This window comes from Ursus maritimus, unplaced genomic scaffold, assembly GCF_017311325.1.
Source record: "Ursus maritimus isolate PB19 unplaced genomic scaffold, ASM1731132v1 scaffold_25, whole genome shotgun sequence".
Lineage (NCBI taxonomy): Eukaryota > Metazoa > Chordata > Mammalia > Carnivora > Ursidae > Ursus > Ursus maritimus.
In genome coordinates this window covers 19,939,693-19,957,281 of record NW_024425008.1, presented here as the reverse complement: position 1 = coordinate 19,957,281, position 17,589 = coordinate 19,939,693, and the positions used below count along the sequence as shown (strand labels likewise).

Sequence of the window (17,589 nt, the reverse complement as noted above, 5' to 3'; positions counted from 1 at the left end):
TCTGTGTGGCCCTGTGGTGCTGAGGGCCTATGTGCATTTTCTCATCTGATCTTTGCAACTGCCCCATCGGAGTGCTATCGTTAACGCCTACTTCCAGATGAGGAAACTGAAGTTCGGATCGGCCAACTTTCTCAAAGCTACACAAGCAGTAAGTGGTGAAGCTTGGCTTTAAACCCAGAATATATCACACATCCTCACAGGATCAATCTTCTCAACTGTATAATGTTCTGCTGCATCACTGACATCCAAAGATATATGTTTGATTTTTTTTTTAATTAGAGAGATTTTTAAAAATAGGAAATCATGAAACAGATGGCCAACCTACACAGGGACCAGATCCACAAGTTCCGAATGATGGATCTTTTACTACTAATGGACCCATCTGCCCAGTTCCCCTAAAGGAGGGCCACCAATGCTGCACGGGAAGAGAGGGCTGAAGGCTCAGACCCTCAGCTAAGCCCAGTCAGATCCATACACTAGAGACCACATGACCTAGAGCGCTCCTCCCTCTTCTTCTATCTTCACTGGCACCTCTTTCTCTAGGGAAATAATGGTAGGTTTGAATGTGTCTTATGCTGGGTTCCTTAGACATCAGAGCCTGAGACCAAGCTTCTAGGACAGTGCTTTATGCAATCCCAGGGAAGCTAGAGTTAGAAAAAGAAACAAGACAGCAAAACCAAATATAAACGGAGTGGGACCAATCATGACTTCACAAGAAACAAAACTTCGCACTTGGTCATACTGGACACCCCCAGAGAGGCTGGTAGAGACTGCAGACTCCCAAAAGTTTCCATCAAACGGAGCAGTGCTCTGAGAGGGAAAGTATCTGCCAGCTCCTGCCTGTTTCTTGTTCCCCACTGGGCCAAAGTTCATTCCATGGTGACCCAACTTCCCCCATACTTTTGGGGTGTACTGTCTGGCTCCTTCAGCAGCAGATGGGAAAGCCAGATCCCATACCCTACAGAGTGATGCTTCGTCTGAGTCCAAAAGTGGTGGGAGTAAGCCCAACATGGCTTTGGATGGTAGAATGGTATAGTCCAGCAGAGCTGGTTACCAAGGAAACCCAGAGGCAAGCGGGGCTAAGAGCATTTCAGGTGGTGCCTAAGAATTAGCCAACAGAGGAAGGTTAAACTTTGCTAGGAACCAGTACCAGTATGCAATCCCACATACACAGAAAATGGAAGAGATGACCTAATCTTCTTGGACTCTGGATTATTTGTGCTCATTGAGCTTCTGTTGCTTCTTAGAATTCTGGACTGCTACAGGACATCATCCATTCATACATTCTTCGTTCATTCAGTAAGATTTCTGCAGCATCTCCTATAGCTAGGCATGTTCTAGTGAAATTCTAGAGATAGAGGACTAAGACTTAGACCTTGCCTTGGAGAGGGAAACAGGCAAATAAGCAGATAATCACAAAACAGTGTGATCAGGGTACCCCAGGAGAATCCAACAGTGCCATGAGCACACAGAGGAGTGGCACCTCGCCCAGTCTCGGGGTCAGTGAAGAATAACTGAGGGAAGGCGATGCCTGGGCAGGGGCTTGAAAGATGAACAGAAATTAGTTGGGGGCAGAGAAAAAGGAGATTCCAACTGGCAGTATGGCATCTACAACAACAAAAGAGGACAAGGCAACATGGTTAATTAGGGGCTGCCATTTGACTTAGCCATATTTAAACAGTTGCATTACCATGCCAAACTAGTCTGGCACCAAAAATATGTGCAACAGACATTCACGTATCTTACCTTCATCCCCAGACCTCCCTGCTAGCCCTATTCTTTTTTTTTTTTAAGATTTTATTTATTTATTTGACAGAGAGAGAGACAGCCAGCGAGAGAGGGAACACAAGCAGGGGGAGTAGGAGAGGAAGAAGCAGGCTCCCAGCAGAGGAGCCCGATGTGGGGCCCGATCCCACAACACCAGGATCACGCCCTGAGCTGAAGGCAGACGCTTAACCGCTGTGCCACCCAGGCGCCCCGCCCCATTCTTGAACGTCACTCATCACTGATCCCAAGATGGGGTAGGATCTGGAGATAAGGGTAAGACATGGCATGAAGCAAAGATGATTCTAAGAAATTGGTTTTAAGTTCAAGGATAGCCTGAGATTCGGGAGCAGTGTTAGAAATGGGGCAGGAAGCAAGGATGGGGTGAGGCAGAGCTAGAGTGTTTTGTACATGACTTAGAACCTTGAAGTGTAATAGTTTTTAATAATTTCCCCCACTTAAAACGGCTATAATAAAATGTAATATGTTCATACAGAGTCTAGGAGATGAATGAAAGCATGTTGTGTTTTCTGAACTACAAGCTGCTTCGTTTGACTGAAGAAATGACCCAGGAGAATAGGAAGACAAGAGGATGGAAAGATGAGGAATGGGGTCAGACAGCCATGCCAAGAAGGTTGGGTTTTGTCATAAGGGCAATGGAAATCAATTAAACAATTTTAAATGAGGAAATGATATGATTCAATTGTATTTTAGCAAGATCATTCTGGAAGCAATGAGGAAGACAGATTGGAGGGTAGGAAGACCAGGTCGTAATCACAGTGATCAGGCATTCAAGATGAGGGATAAAAAGGAAAGATGCTTTTTATGAGCCATTTAAATGAAAGATCATCAAGACGTGGGGATAAAGTCTATCTGAAGCTCATTTAGGTCAAGGGAGTGGTGACGTAGTAGGTGGATGGAAAAGATCTTTAGTGGGGCGCCTGGATGGCTCAATCAGTTAAACATCTGCCTTCAGCTCAGGTCATGATTCCGGAGTGCCTGGATCGAGTCCTGCATCGGGCTCCCTGCTGAGCAGAGAGCCTGCTTCTCCTGCTGCCCTTCGCCCCGCTTGTGCTCTCTCTCTCACTCTCTCGCTCTCTCTCATATAAGTAAATATAATCTTAAAAGAAAAAGATCTTTGGCAAACTGGATACATCTCTGGCCATTCACCATCCTTCAGAAGGACTTCTTGGGGACGAATGACTGAGGGGTGACAGGGGAATGAGGAGTTCAGTTTTAAACCCAATGAGTTTGATGGGCCTGCGGGACAACCACACTGAGCTGTCTTAGGGCCTGTTAAATAGATCAAGAACTCATTAGAAGAAAAGTTAAGTATTAATAACACGGATTGAAAGGTCAGTGGTAGCCATGGGTTTGGAGGGGGTCACCTAGAGAGAATGTACAATGGGACGAGAAACAAGAAGCCAGGGTGGGAAGGTCAACATTCATGTTCAGGGCACTGATAAACAGCCACTGGGGAGGGCACTGTCCATGCGTGCTCTTGTCGTCACCATGAAGGTTTGCACCAGTGCGAACTTCCATTGCAACACCAACCTGGTTCTCTGAGAACCCAGAGGAAGATCAGGTCAAAGAGATAGTAGTGGTCACTTCAATAAGGGAACTCTTCAGGTGACAGAGTCAGGGCAGCTCTACATGAGCTCAAGGACAATGGAAAAAAGAGAGGGGAAGCATTAGAGAGAACTGCAGGGAGTGTGCACTTCTGGACTTCCAGCTCTCCGGCACTTGAGGAAGTGAAACCTTCCTCACCTTTCTGCAGCATGGGCTTCTGTGGGCGCGCCTACGCTGTTTCCACACGGACACCAAAACTTCCACTACACACACGTGTCATCCATTAGAAACAGAGCTCTAGTTAGGGTCAGGGCCAAGATGTACAACTCAAACTTGAACATCTCCCCCTAGAACTGGTTCTTCACTTTTTTAAAAAAAAGTATGGATCTCTGGATCTGTTCGGAGTATCATTTAAGCCAGAGACCCTCATCTCCAAGTAAATACACATACATGCAACATATTTACAATTTCGGGTGCTTCCCAGACACCTTTGCCCAAGTTCCCTTCATGAATCCCCTAGGGGTCCCTGGACTCCCTTGTGGAAAGCTCCACCCTAGAACAATTTATCTAGCTCGTGTCACTTTCAGACTGTTCAAAACAAAACCAAATCATTCCAGAAGAGCACAGCAGAAGGAAGCCAGGCACTGTGGCTTCCACTGACCCTGAACTGATAATTCCTTATTTCCGTTTTCAGCAATGCAGAGGATATCTCCTTCCCTTTTCTAAGACTCCCTCCCCTCCCGCTTCCCCCTACAAAACAGACCACAGGCATATAAACCAAAACAACCCAGCCCAATGCTAAAACTCAGGCCTCTACAGCAGGGCCCCAGGCCGACTGTGACATGATCCCCATGCAGCGGGCCCCTTACAAACAAGAAACATCCCTAGTTCATGTCTGCTGACAGAGGCAGGGGGACAAGGGTGTCTCCAACTGCTGGGGACAGTGGCCAGGAATGTGGCCACCCTGGGTGGGCTTGGCACAGTGCAAGAGTCGAGTAACTGTCTGTTGACTGAGGGCTGGCTCTGCTTTCCCAGCGCAGGTCTTGGGTTTTGATGGGTGACACATACTGTCGACACCCCGTACTTTTTTGAAGATTGTAAATTTAGAGAGCAGATAAGTTAGGAAGTGTTACAACTTCGAGGACAAAATAATCCTCATTATAAAAATGCAACCAACTCAGCACCTTTAAATGGTAACAACTCACCCACCTCCAAGCTCCTGATGAATTTCTTTTTTGCATCTAGTTTTCTACTGTATATATGCTGTTACATATACGCTCTCAACTAAAGAAAACTTGGGAAACAAAAAATATAACCACTGCTGAACTTCTGAAATGATGTGATTTATAAAAATTCCCTTTGCATGTACCTTTTTCAGCTTCCCAGGGACTCTTCATTGTTTAAGGGTGAGGCGTTCCTTTTTGGGGGCGGGGGCTGTCACCACAGACAAATGGGACAGGATCCTTTGGCCTTGTGACTCTCTGGGCTCTCACCTCATGGCCAAGAATCATTTATCCTATTGTTATTCCTCAGTTGATGGAAATTTCCCACCATTTACGCCTATTCTCTTTACTTCCTCAACCTGAAAGACCAGAAAGAAAAATGTAATCACTGGAAGCTCTTTCCTATTATTTTTTTCTGCTTCAGTCCTCACACCACCCACCTCCATCTGGAGAAGTTTTCTCAAAAATTCTAGCAGGGATTTAGAAAGCAACCACACCGTTGTGCGTATTTGGTCCTGCCACCACTAAAGTTGTATTTCTTCTGGTGGATGTCTCACTGACGGTAAATCTTGCAAAACAGAAAAGCCACAAGTTCAAAGCATATAAACCATAAATGCAAACACAGCAGACATGCTAATTAGAGAATCCAGAGGAAGACTTCAGAATTTGATTCTCCTTGCCTCTGAATTCTTATTTAGCTCTGAGAGGGAGACTTTTTAAAAAGCAGACCCAGAATCGTATTATTTGCTGAGTGAAAGCAAGGATCTCGGATGCATTTTCCAACCAAGTGTAAAACTGGAATCTAAAACAGTAAGGGAGGGTCAGTTAGTTTATTAGAGAAAAGCGAGAGCCTTCTTACCTGGCTCGCAGTGGCAAAGAGCACACATGAGGTTAATGTATACGATACTGAAAAGCTGTCATTGCCAGGATATCCTTTTTTTTTTCTGTGTTTCAGTTTTCAGCTCTCTGAATGCACGTGTGCCTGTGATTCACGTACCAACTGCCACATCCACGGGCCAGACTTGATTTCTGGATGCAGTGCTTCAATTACAGAGAAAGCATACACGGCTGACACGTGTGCAGAATTTATTGCGGTATCTTCTTGACCTCTTTTACTTTTAATAAGAACAAAAAAAAATAGCAGTATGGGTTAAATTGAAATGTGGTTTTCAGTTCAGGGGAAATGCAAAGGGCTTTAAAAATGTGTGAGCTGTCACCACTCCTCACTTCCAACACGCCGGCACGAACAGTGAGAATTCTACAGTGATAAAGCGATTAACAGCTCCATAGCATTGATACAGCTGCACTCACTGAGCCCTCAAACCTCTGAGGTGGGCATTTTTACTAGAGTTCCCATCTCTAGATAAGGAGACTGAGAGTCAGAAGATAAGTCGCTTGCCCAAGGGCACCAGGGTAGGAAGAGGTCAAGTTGTATCTGACCCTAGTCTATTGACTCTGAAGTCCAAGCATGACAGGGTTCAAGCCATAAACTCTCCAAAGGAAAATGCCAGCGTCACAGTTCATTTCACACTAGCGAACAAAGAAAAGAACAAACTGGAAAAGGAGAGCTGGCTTGACTTTTCCACTGGAGCTGGAAAGCCTCCGGGGTTCAGCCCCATGCCCCCATCTCTTCTTAGGTCTGGTTTAATCCCTTCGCGGCTTTAGCTCCCATTTACAGCCAGAGACCCCCACACAGAAGTTTCCAGTCCTGACTTCTCCCCTGACTCTGATGCCCACTGAGCGCCTTCACTTCCATGTTTAATAGGCCTCTCGAAGGTCACATATCCATAACTGAACAGCTACTTTCCCTCCAAAGCTGCTCTACCAGAAGCCTTCCCCATCCAACATGATGGCAGCTCTATCTTTGCCGTGGCCCTGGACAAAAACATCAAGTCATCCTGGACCTCCCTCTTCCTCCTACACAGTTTCTCTCGTGTTCATTTTACAAAAAGACAGTGTACAAACAGATGTCTCCCATGCTTCTTTAAAACGGCAAGGTCCTCTCGTACACGTAATAAGACATCGTTTGCGTACAACCCGTCACGAGCATCTTCCCTAAAGCAGTTAGGTGGGCTTCACCCATCATAGCACCATCTGCCAATAGACAGTGATGTTCACCTACCCCTTCTTAGGGGCTACTTGATAACACACTATGTAACACCTCCTTCCTAAAGCCCAGACATTGATCTCCAAGTGCTTTACAAATAACGAATTCATCTAATCCTCCTAAGAACTCTCTAAAGTAAGCACCATTATTATCTCCTTTCCATAGATAAGGAGACGAAGACACAGGGAAGTTAAACAGCTTGCCCAGGACCACAGAGTTCAAACCTGGACAGTCTGGCTCTGGAGTCTGAGCCTGTAACCACTTCACCACGCTCCATCCAGGAAACACAGTTTTCCCCCTGGAAGTGCAGAAATGAACCTATTCTTTTATTTTGCTTTCTTAGGGCCAGGGCCCACCTCTGCCAAGTTCCTGGCCAGGACTGACTGCACATTCTGTCCCCTTCACTGGAAAGTGGTAACCAAATGACAAGGGACCAAAGCCCTGATCCCCCGGGCACTGTACTGTGACCTGCCAGGTCACCCAGCTGAGTCGTCTATGTGACACAAATGACTCTGCCTCCTTGGAACTGCCACCCCAAGGCCTGCTCAGGGATCAGGAACTGAACACCGACCAAGAGCAGAGCACAAGGGCTCCAGGGCCCGTGAGTGTGATGGATGACGCAGCTGGGGGGCGCTGCTGTGGACAAGACTGGGCCAATTAGGCTGCTGGTGAGTGACTGGGATGTGCTGAATTTACTCCCAACACACACCCCCTTTTAGATGTGGCTTTAATACCGAAAATATTAAGGAGAAAGAAATAGGTAGGAGACAAGCAAGTGTGCTTCAACGGCCCTGCTCATAATGTGAACTGACAGCAAAAACAAGGACAGTTTTCCCTCAGCAGAATCTCTGTGGGTGTGCCCAGCATCAATGACGGCCCCTGTTAACTCTTTAGAGCACTTTTCCTTTTGTTTCCAGATACAACAGCGGCTAAGGGCACAGCTTCTAGAACTAAGAGGTTGCGGTGGGGTCAAAGCCCTATCTCCAGGACAACCTCTGACAGATTACTTAGCACCCGTACTACTAATTCCTGACCTCACAGAGTTGAGGCGGAAATTAAGTGAGATAATGTGGAGTAAAATGCTAGCAGGAGACCTGGAACACAGTAAAACTCGATGAATGGTGGCTACTGAGAGTGATTTTGATAATTTCACTAATAAAAGTTGTTCATACCCTTCAACTGTTTAGAGTCTTAAGTAGAGGGTAATGTAGGGACAAGGAGAAATGTAGAAAAAAACTAATACTTTATGTTTGGTCAAGGACGGGAAATACACCAATAAAACTGTATTTCTGACAGCTCTGGCTCACACATTTAAATAACATACAAATGAAAAAGCTCACCGGCCATGGATCTGCCTCGCTTTATCCACTCAACTACAGTATTACAATCTTTCTCCTTTAAAAACTCAAGTCAAGAAAGACAAATATATTCAGTTTCTAAAGCAAACAGAGGAATAAAATCTGTTTTCATTTAAAGCATCTCACTTTTTTTTTTTTTTAAGCAATTAGCTAACTTCAAAGGGCAACCAATGGAGTGATTTTATCAAGCTGGCAAGGGTCTGGTGTCTCACTTCAAAGTTCAGGCAGATTGAAAGCCACTGATAGTCCTGCTATACTGGCTGGCATTTGGCACAAGAAGTGCTGAGAATGCCAGTCCGCTCAGATGGTGTGTGTGCACAGACCCACAGCACGAAAACGGTACCTCTTTCAGTGACAGCCAGGGTTCAGCCTGAAAGAGAAGGGTGTAATTATCCCACCCCCAAATTAAAATTAACGAGGGTCTTTTGGGGTTCCATCTGAGAGCCTCCATGGGATATAAGAGTAGAAGGAGAAAGTCCTAATTAGATAGGAGGGGCCCCAAGTGTTTAGTGCCCCCATCCCTATGAATATCTGTCAGGCAACTTAAGCGGGACACGACCAAATGCCCGGGGAGGTGGGACCAGTGAACACAGAAGTGCTGGGAGATTCCTGCATGACTTGAAACAATCTGCTTGACTGTCTCAGGTCATTTTGCAAGCAAAGTGAGACCAACCGCCTGCCAGTCTGACCGAGTTTATGACAGGATTAGATTTTATTTACAAAGAGGTTTGAAATCCTTAGCTCCACAGTGCCTTCCTATTACTAAAATGAACATGTTAAGAGCTCAAATTAGAGTCAAGCGTTACTCATCTGCTCACAAATCACCAAATGGCTTCATTTTTCAGGATGTGATACGAGCCATCAGAATATTAGAATTAGACGATCACGTGGCAGTCAAGAAAGGAAGACTTTAAGAAGTGGTCTACCTCACACTTCCCCGTCCTCTCCCACTTGACTCCTGCGCCCCAGACACAGAAGTCTAGCCACAGACCTGGAACAAGTTTGTGCAGACCATCGGAGCCACAGTTCGGTGAGGCCCCTTTCCTAAAACCCACTGGGCCCACCTAAACCCTATGTCTACCTCCAACCCAGCTGCTCCTCCATGAACCTTCCCAGCCCAGCAGAACCTCAGAAAGATTCCCTGTCTTTGAAGTCACAGCATGTGGTGCCCCCTTTGATTGTACTATTGGCCTGTTATCTGACTACTATTCATTTCACATAAATATTACGCACTTTCTCCCTCAGATTAGAGGCTGTGTCAAAGAATAAGCATCACACTTCTCTGAATTCCTCCCATCTTCCCCAGAGCCTTGTACCCAGAAGATGCCCAGTGCCATTCCCATGAAGCAGCCTTCCAAAGATTTTACTGGGCCATTAGCAATCTGCAAAGTAGTTCACACTCATTATGAGGACACTGCACCAAGAACACTAACCTTCCCTTACCTGTTAGTAAAGCCACCTCAGAGCACAAGTCGGGGTTAGTCTGAGGCCAGCTGGGATGGTGGAGGTAGACACAATGAACAAAAAACTCAAGGGACTTTGAGTTTTCAATCCTGCTCTTCTATTATCTGTGTATAGATTTTTGGCCAACTCTTTCTCATTAATCGCATTTCAGAAAACCAGCGATAGCACAAGAAACCCACCTCTTGAAATGGCTAGAGATGTGAAAAATATATATATAACACACTTAATATTTATTCAACATAAACACATAGAGAGGATACTATTTATGATGCAGTGGTTTAATGTGCATTTTTCTTAAATATCAAATTGCCAGATAAAAGCTATCCCACGGGGAAAAGTTAACACTTTCTAATGAATACGTTCAGTATTTTAGATCCCTCCTGGCTAGTTTAAGTGTCCCTTCCCTCACTGACTCACTCAGGCCTGGGGTTTTGTCTGCTACATCTTTTGCAACTTTAGACCAAGCTTTCTGGAGACTTGAGATTGAGGGAGCTACAGGGTGTCAGGGTAGAGCTGACCAAGGGAAGGCCAAGTCTGCAGGAGGAAGGGAAACCGTTGGCGTTCCAAAATTACCTGAAGAGGGAAACAGATCAGATCAGACCGGCAGAGATGGCCTCGGGCCTCTTGGCTAGAGGTCCTGGTTCCCAACTTTCTCATCCACCTCTGGAGATATGTAGAATCCTCAGGAATTCTGCTATTTCAGAAAGCACACCTGGTAGGTGCGGTTTGTCAAATCGCAATTAGGGAAAGCGTCTCTTCAAGTATTACTCATCTCATTTTATAGTCTGGGCCCTCCATGACATATCTTATTTTACACAAACTTCATACACATTTAACATCTAGTGCAGTCTCTCCACTCCCCAATGGGCCACTTTACTCACACATCACCTTGATTGTAACCTGCTGGCCAGCACTCAGGATGTGACTCTGAAAGTATGTCATGCATTCACATGGTGTGGGCAGGCATATCACTGATTATCAGGAACCCTGGCAGAGTTAACACTTTTTCCACATCCAGAATTGAGAAAAATAGAGTAAAAAGAAAACAAAGCCTCACTGTGTTTTATTTCTTGTGTCATGTTGTACATGCCAACATATTTTCTCCTTCACGTCCATTCTTGGAATGCTCTCTCATTACAGGAGCGGTGAGTCACTGTTAAAGGAATTGTTGCGACCTGCTCCACCCATTAGTATAAGCTGAACTATGGACATCTTGAGTTCTCAGGGGGTTATTTATCTTGGGAGGGTTAATCACACTTTGTATGATCATACGGTACAGATGTTTATTCATGAAGATGACCTCAAGTGAAGGAAGAAACTTCTTGGTCTGACTATTTAAAAATTCAGCCAAAAGTCCACCCAGTGGGCAAACCCCAGCTCCAGAAGAAATTAAAGCTGAGATAACCAGAAGTGTGATGGATCAGGACTGATGTATGCTGACAGACTTGAGTGAGAGGTCTGGAGCCAGACAAAAGAGTGTGTGCTCACTGACGGGGGAGGGGGAAGTAGTCAGGGCAGAATTACAAAGGGAGGGGATATAAAGTAGCACTTTTATGCTTCTTCTGTGAATCCAAGCTTCTTTCATTTCCTCAGGGTGAGAATTACATCTGCAATGTAATATATACCTAGAGACACAGTCACTCTCACAGACCCCACTGCCCTTGCCAGCCTTTGGCAAATCTGCCAAATGGAGAATGCTGGGCCCTTCCAGACTCTTCCTCCTTCCATTAGGCCCTTCTGTTCAGGCCTTTCCCTCAACCACATCTTAATTTCTCCCTTTAGCTCCGTGGTTTTCAAAGTGTGGGTTTTGGACTGGCAGCATCAGCATCACCTGAGCACTTGTCAGAAATGCTAAATCCCAGGTGCCACCCCAGACCTACTGAGTAAGGAACTCTAGGAGTGGGACCCACAGATCTGTGTTTTCTCAAGGGCTCTGGATGATTCTGAGGCACACTAAAGGTTGACAACTGCTGCTTTAGATGACATTATAAAGTAATGACTTTAAGATGAGAGCCCATGTGCATTGTAGGAGAGGACTTAAAAGGAGGGAGTAATTTTCTAACAGTGGAATCTCAAGTCATGTGACAGATAGGGAGATCTGAGGCTGCAGAATTCGTTCGGGCCCTCACCATCTCTCACTTTTAACCTCACCCTTTCGGTCTTCTCCCCACATTGCCACTAGAGACATGTGCTTGGCCTGAAAAATCTGACCATGTCAAACCCCAACTTAAAAACCCTTCAGTGGCTGCTCCTTGCCCATAAGATAAAGTCCCAAACCCCTGGCACACGACCCAGGGCCCTTCATCATCTGCCTTGGGCCACCTCCCTGGCCCCGTTTCCTTCTGCACTTTCCCTCCTACTCAGCCATACCTCACTGTCTGTGGCAGGTTTATACTTCCCTATCCCACTGACATGGGGTATGGCTATGTGACTTACCTTGGCCAACAGCATAAGAGGTGAAGTGATGTCTGCTACTTCTGAGCAGATGTTAAGTGTCATATTTTTGTTTTATCATGTTCCCTTTTTTCCCATTCCCATAAATGAGATCAGTATTGTCCCAGAAAGAGGCTGTTTCTTAAGCCTCTGGGGGTCTCAGAATGAAAACAGATAAGGAGCAAAACCACAACTGACCTGCACTGGACATGGCACATAAGTGAGAAATAAGCCTTGTAAACCATTGAGATTTGGGGGCTATTTGTTATTTTGCCTAAGCAGACCATTACAGCACATTTGATACCCCAAATCCCCTGTCTGTAACGTCTTTCTCCTCCGCTCTACCTTTCCTTCCAATCCCACCTCAATTCAATCACTTGCTCATCATTCTACACTCAGCTCAGGTGTTCTCCCCTCAATCAAGTCTTTTTTCGTTCCTAAGTATAACTGATTGACTCTCACCTGTAGGATCCCCTTTGGATGCTACAGACCTGTAACTATGTCCTTGGAACTTCGCTGGGGACTTTCCATTCATTAGCACCATCCTTAGAACAACTCCTCTTAAAAAAAAAAATTAAAAAATTTGAGCCCTCATTTTACAGAGTGGGAAACTATGGCTCAGAAAAGCAAAGCAACTTGTCCAGGTTTCCCAGCCATCAGCCACAGAAACAGTTTTTCACCGAGTGTGGGTCTGGCTCTGAGCTCAGCAATCTTTCCTGTGCCCCACATACCTCCCTCCCTCCTCCATCAGCTAGCTTTCAGATCCCCCCATTCTGGTGGAGAGAGTAAAAGTCTCCTTATCAACAACTTAAAAGGTTGTGGAATTAATTTGACACTTGAAAGACTTGCATCTGGAAGTGGGCTTCTTACCCCCTGAGAAGATAATCACTTTCTCTAAGTGGATAGATTTATTCGAAGGCTCCTGGCAAAAGCACTAGGGCACTTGGAGAACTGAAGCATTTTGTCTGTACCTTTCCCAGGTAGTGTGGTGTGCTAAGACAGGCAGAGTCCCAATGACATTGCCCTAAGGAACCTTAGGAAAGGTCCTTTTGGGTTCGTCACAGGGTAGCATGTTAAGGAGAAGAAGGTTCAGAATTCCAATTAAGTCAGCTACATCTTGATGTTTTTGGTAAATGAACAAGGAAAAGAAAACAAGGATAGAAAAGTGACACAGTGGCAAAGAACTGAACCAGACCACCCAGGTCAGACACCGGAATAACTGCCTAAAGTGGGAACTGCAATTTTAGCTTGCTATGAGCTGCTGGCATTTTGTCCTGCGGTTGGGCTTTTTATTTGTTTTTCTCCTCCTTCCCCTCTCTTTAAATTTGCATAAGGGAGGACTGTTAAGTATAAGAAACTTCAAGTCCTCTCCCATCAGCCATACCAATCAAAGATGAGCATTCAACAAAGTACCAAGATAGTCCTCTCACACGACATTTATAACAATTTTTTCAAGGTTTACAAAGCGTTTCTCTGTTACTAATTGGAATCCATTTACCTCCTTCACCATTCCAAAGGAGTTTTTTTTTTTTAATCCCTCAAAGGATGCATTACCTTTAAATGATACCGTCAGTAACATTAATAATAGCGTTTTTCCCCTTTGAGTTTAGAAAGCTGTTCAGAGCTCCAAATGGTCACTGGGCCAGTTAGCACACATCTGATTTACACTTTAAAAGACCATCCACTCCGCATAACAAATAAGATCCAGCACTGACTGGGTACTAAGCGTTGCGCTCGGTGTTTTTCCGGGCGTTGGTTTATTTAACCCTCGAAACGACGCTATCGAGCAGGTGCAATCATTTCTCGCCACCTTACAGATGAGGAGAGTGAGGCACATAGAGCATGAAGGACCTGCCTGAGGACGGGTGTCCCTCCCTTTCAGAGGCCAGTAAGCTGCACAACAGTTAATGATTCACCCACAGCCCTCAGGGAGCTCCTTTCAATAGGGGCAACACATGCACTTATACATTCTCTCTCTCTGTCTCTGTCTCTATCTCTCCCATCTTCAACTCTTCTTCACCCAGCAAGAGGCGGGTGTCCAGCAAATTGCTTGGCAACGCGCGGAGGAAACTCCATCCAAAGCCTGGGTCCTGCCGGGTCCAGGCTGCCTCTGGGCGCTGTCCAGCGGGCAGCGCGCCTGAGACGCCAGGCAGGGGTTCTGTCTCCGGACACTCCGAAGGTGGGGCTGAACGCCAAGGCCGGGTTTCACGCGGGGGGTGGGGGGCAGGCCCCGGGGTAAGGCACCGTCCCCAGGGACACCTGTTGTCGCCTCCCAACTCGGGCCAATAAAGATGTCTCAGGGACTCACATCTCAGGGAAGCCACCCGTTGGCAATAGTGTCCGTGTAGGGGTGAGGGGGTCGCAGGTGTCTTCTCCGACCCCCCCACCTCGCCCGCCTTAGGGGGGCTCACCTCACCCCCTCACATCCCTGGACACCAGCGGCTGGTGGAAATGTCGCGCCTCCCCGGGACTCCGATCAAGGCACGCGCGGAGGTTTGGGGGCGCGCCGGGCGAGGGGCAGCACCCGCGGCGCTAGGACCTAGCGGGCGGCCCGCCCCCGCCCCCACCCCTCGCCCTCTCCACCTGCGGAGCCCCACCGGCGGGGCACGCTCGCCCTCCACCGCGGGGCGGGGGCGCTGTTACCTGCGACACCTCCTGCAGGGTCCCAAGTGTCGGCCGGAACGCCGCCGCGGTAGAGCCAGCTGGGCTGGCCCGGGGATCCTCGCCCGGCCCGGCTGCTCCCGCTGCCCTCCCTCGCGTCCGCAGCGCCGCCGCCTGCTCCCGACTCTCTAGGCTCGCTCCGCGCCCGCCGGCTCCTGGCGCCGCTCCCGCCGCTCCTGATTGGCCGCAGCGCGCGCCCGAGCCGCACCCTGATTGGGCGGCCGGGAGCCGAGGCGGTGGGACGGGCGGGGCGCCGCCTGGACGCGCTCCGGGTGCCCCAGGCGCTGCTGCCTTGCGTCCCAGCTGCACCTCCCCGCCGAGATCCAGACACGAAACCGGGATCTCGCCGAGTGAGGCCGGTTGTGGAGGCACGGGATGGAGCGGAAAGTAGCACGAGTAGCAGAGGGGTGGCGGGGAGTGGGGATCGCCTTGGAGTGTCTCCCACACACCATCCCAAGGCAGGACGGTAGGAATCCTTGTTTCTCCGGCCTAGTACATGGGGTTTTGACTTTGTGTTCATTTTTATACTTTTTACTTTAAAAAAAGGCGTAGGACGCAGGACAGTGTCTTGTAAACAGTGAGCGCAAAATTGTGTTTGTAGACTTAGGCTGGACTTGACGCACAATCTATCTCTATGGGGTCCAACCAGAGTTCGCAAAAGGGAAGCAACTTGTGTGAGGTACTAATCGCGTTAACAAATTAGTAAGAGCGAGAAAGATGGTGAGATAGATCTTCATTTACAAGGACCTTAAGAGCTAGCTAGGGAGATAAGGCTGAATAATAATGGTAATAATAATAATAATAATAACCCTAAGTTTTCTATGGCACATATTGTTTGCCGGGCACTTTTCTAAGTGCTTTGCATATATTAATACAGAACTACAGAAAACAGCTGACCTAAGGATGTCCACATGTCCTGTGAAACGTGTGGCCAAGTGACATCAGTCGGGAGTGTGAGAGATTTTCATCTGGAAGACACACCAGCAGTCATTCAACACTGCAGTTAAGAGGCACAAGTTAAAATGGAGAGGGAGCAGAGGGAATTAAAATTGTTTCTATCTTCCATTTCTTCTCCCATAGTTCTTTAGCCTTCCCAACATTTTCTCTCACCTGAACTGGGCCTTTCTAAAGAATAAGAACAACCACTATAAATTCAGGGTGCTGCCAGAACTTTGTTTACCACTCATAAAAGGAGCCTCCAAGTAACAGTGAGTAGAAATAAGTAAAACCGTTTATATTTTAGCACCTTTGACTTTGGTTGCATTAATACCTTGAATATGTAACCATTTTCCTACAAGTATTTCCTCCAGTTCTATTCTCCTATGTTGACAGAACTCTAGAGGGAGAAATTTGGGGTGGTAGAGAAAGACCAGAATGAAAACCAGCTTGACCTACTCTGAACAGCTTGATTTTCACGCTAAAGTAAGCTTTAAGTCATTTATTTGGAGGAGCCCAAGACCCTAGGAAGAAATTAGCTCAGTTTTCCCAGTTTACATCAATGGATGAGTGATCAGTTCACTCTATATTGAAAAGATGGACTGGCCTAGGTGGAGCCTCCCCAGATAGGAACACCAGAACAAAACAGACTGTGGGGAAGGTTCTTATACCAGTATCCCTCTCCAAGTTTAGAAGCTCGTGGAGACATCAGCCCATCATTCCAGTTTCTCACTTTTCATAGCTGTGGCTTTTGCCAAAGCAGAAGTTCCATTTGGATTGGTCACACTATCACTCCAAAGAAGAAAGGCTATTTTAGGTGGAGAACTAGGTTGACCCCAGATAATTTCTTAAATCGATAGCCCTGGTTGCATCACACTAAACTCAGCCTTCTGAAGGATGAGAAGTGAAAGAGGAATCTGAATTCCACTATGTCCACTCCGGAATCTTCTTGCAGGCAGGAACTGTTTGTGAATCTGTCCCCTATCTCATCTCGCAAAATACTTTGCTCAGTTGTGCCTCCTGCATCACATTTCTTCTCCGGCGACTCTTATTTAGCACTCAAGACTCAACTAAAATATCCTGCCTTGGTGAGGCTTTCACTAACTCTCCCAGGCAAAGCTAGTGATCCCCTTGCCCTTTTTATAGTCTCATTACAGTACAAAGCAACAATATTCTGGTGATCCATTTACGTGGCCATCCCTCCAACTCATTGTTACCAATGCCTGGCCTAGTACATGGAACTCAGTAGTAAGTACTCAATAAACTTGAACTGATTGACTAAAATTCCTTACAGGTAATAGAGTGGCATTAAGGAGACTGGGGCTACACCCCTATGCCATTCAACAGGGCATCCTCCAGTGCCAGGCTGGATGGATATTTGATGTGTGCCGAAGTGATCATCTGCCCAGTCTAAGAGTGAATAGGTAGTTTCTGGATGTTAGGCACTGTTAGGGAAAGAGAGGAGTAAGGTCTGAAATGTATACAAGATGAAATGATGCCGCTGATTTAGAAAATAGTTTGGTGGTTCCTCAAGAAGTTAAACACAGAGTTACCACAAGACCCAGTAATTCTACTCCTTGATACATACTCAAGAGAATTTAAAACATATGCCCATATAGAAACTTGTACATGAATATTCTTAGCAACATTATTTATAATAGCTATAAAATTGAAACAACCCAAATATCCACTAGCTGATGAATAGGTAAACAGAGTGTGGTACAGCCGTGCAATGGAATATTATTCAGCCATAAAAAGGAATGAAGACTGACAGATGCTACAACAAGGGTGAACCTGGGAAACATCATGCTAAGTGAGAGAAGCCAGACACAAAAGGCCACATATTGTATGTTTCCATTTAGATGAAATATACAGAATAAGCAAATCTATATAGACTGAAAACAGATTTGAGGTTGCCAAGGAGTCAGGGGAAGATGTGGAGAGTGACTGCTTGCTAGATATGGGGTTTCCTTTGGGGTTGATGAAAATGTTCTGGAATTAAATAGTGGTTATGAGTGCACAACTTTGTGAATATACTAAAAACCACTGAGTTGTAAAAAGGAAAACAAAACAT

General features: G+C 46.3%; 1 protein-coding gene across 2 annotated transcripts in view; it reads right to left on the bottom strand.

Moving 5' to 3' along the window:
* Window positions 1-14,705, bottom strand: part of STON2 (stonin 2) — a 150,750-nt gene extending 136,045 nt beyond the window's left edge. For both annotated transcript variants that reach the window (XM_040641587.1, XM_040641588.1), the window contains exon 1: window positions 14,562-14,705. The gene's annotated coding sequence lies outside the window, so the exon portion shown is untranslated. The remainder of the gene's footprint in view (window positions 1-14,561) is intronic.
* Window positions 14,706-17,589: the final 2,884 nt, after the last annotated feature.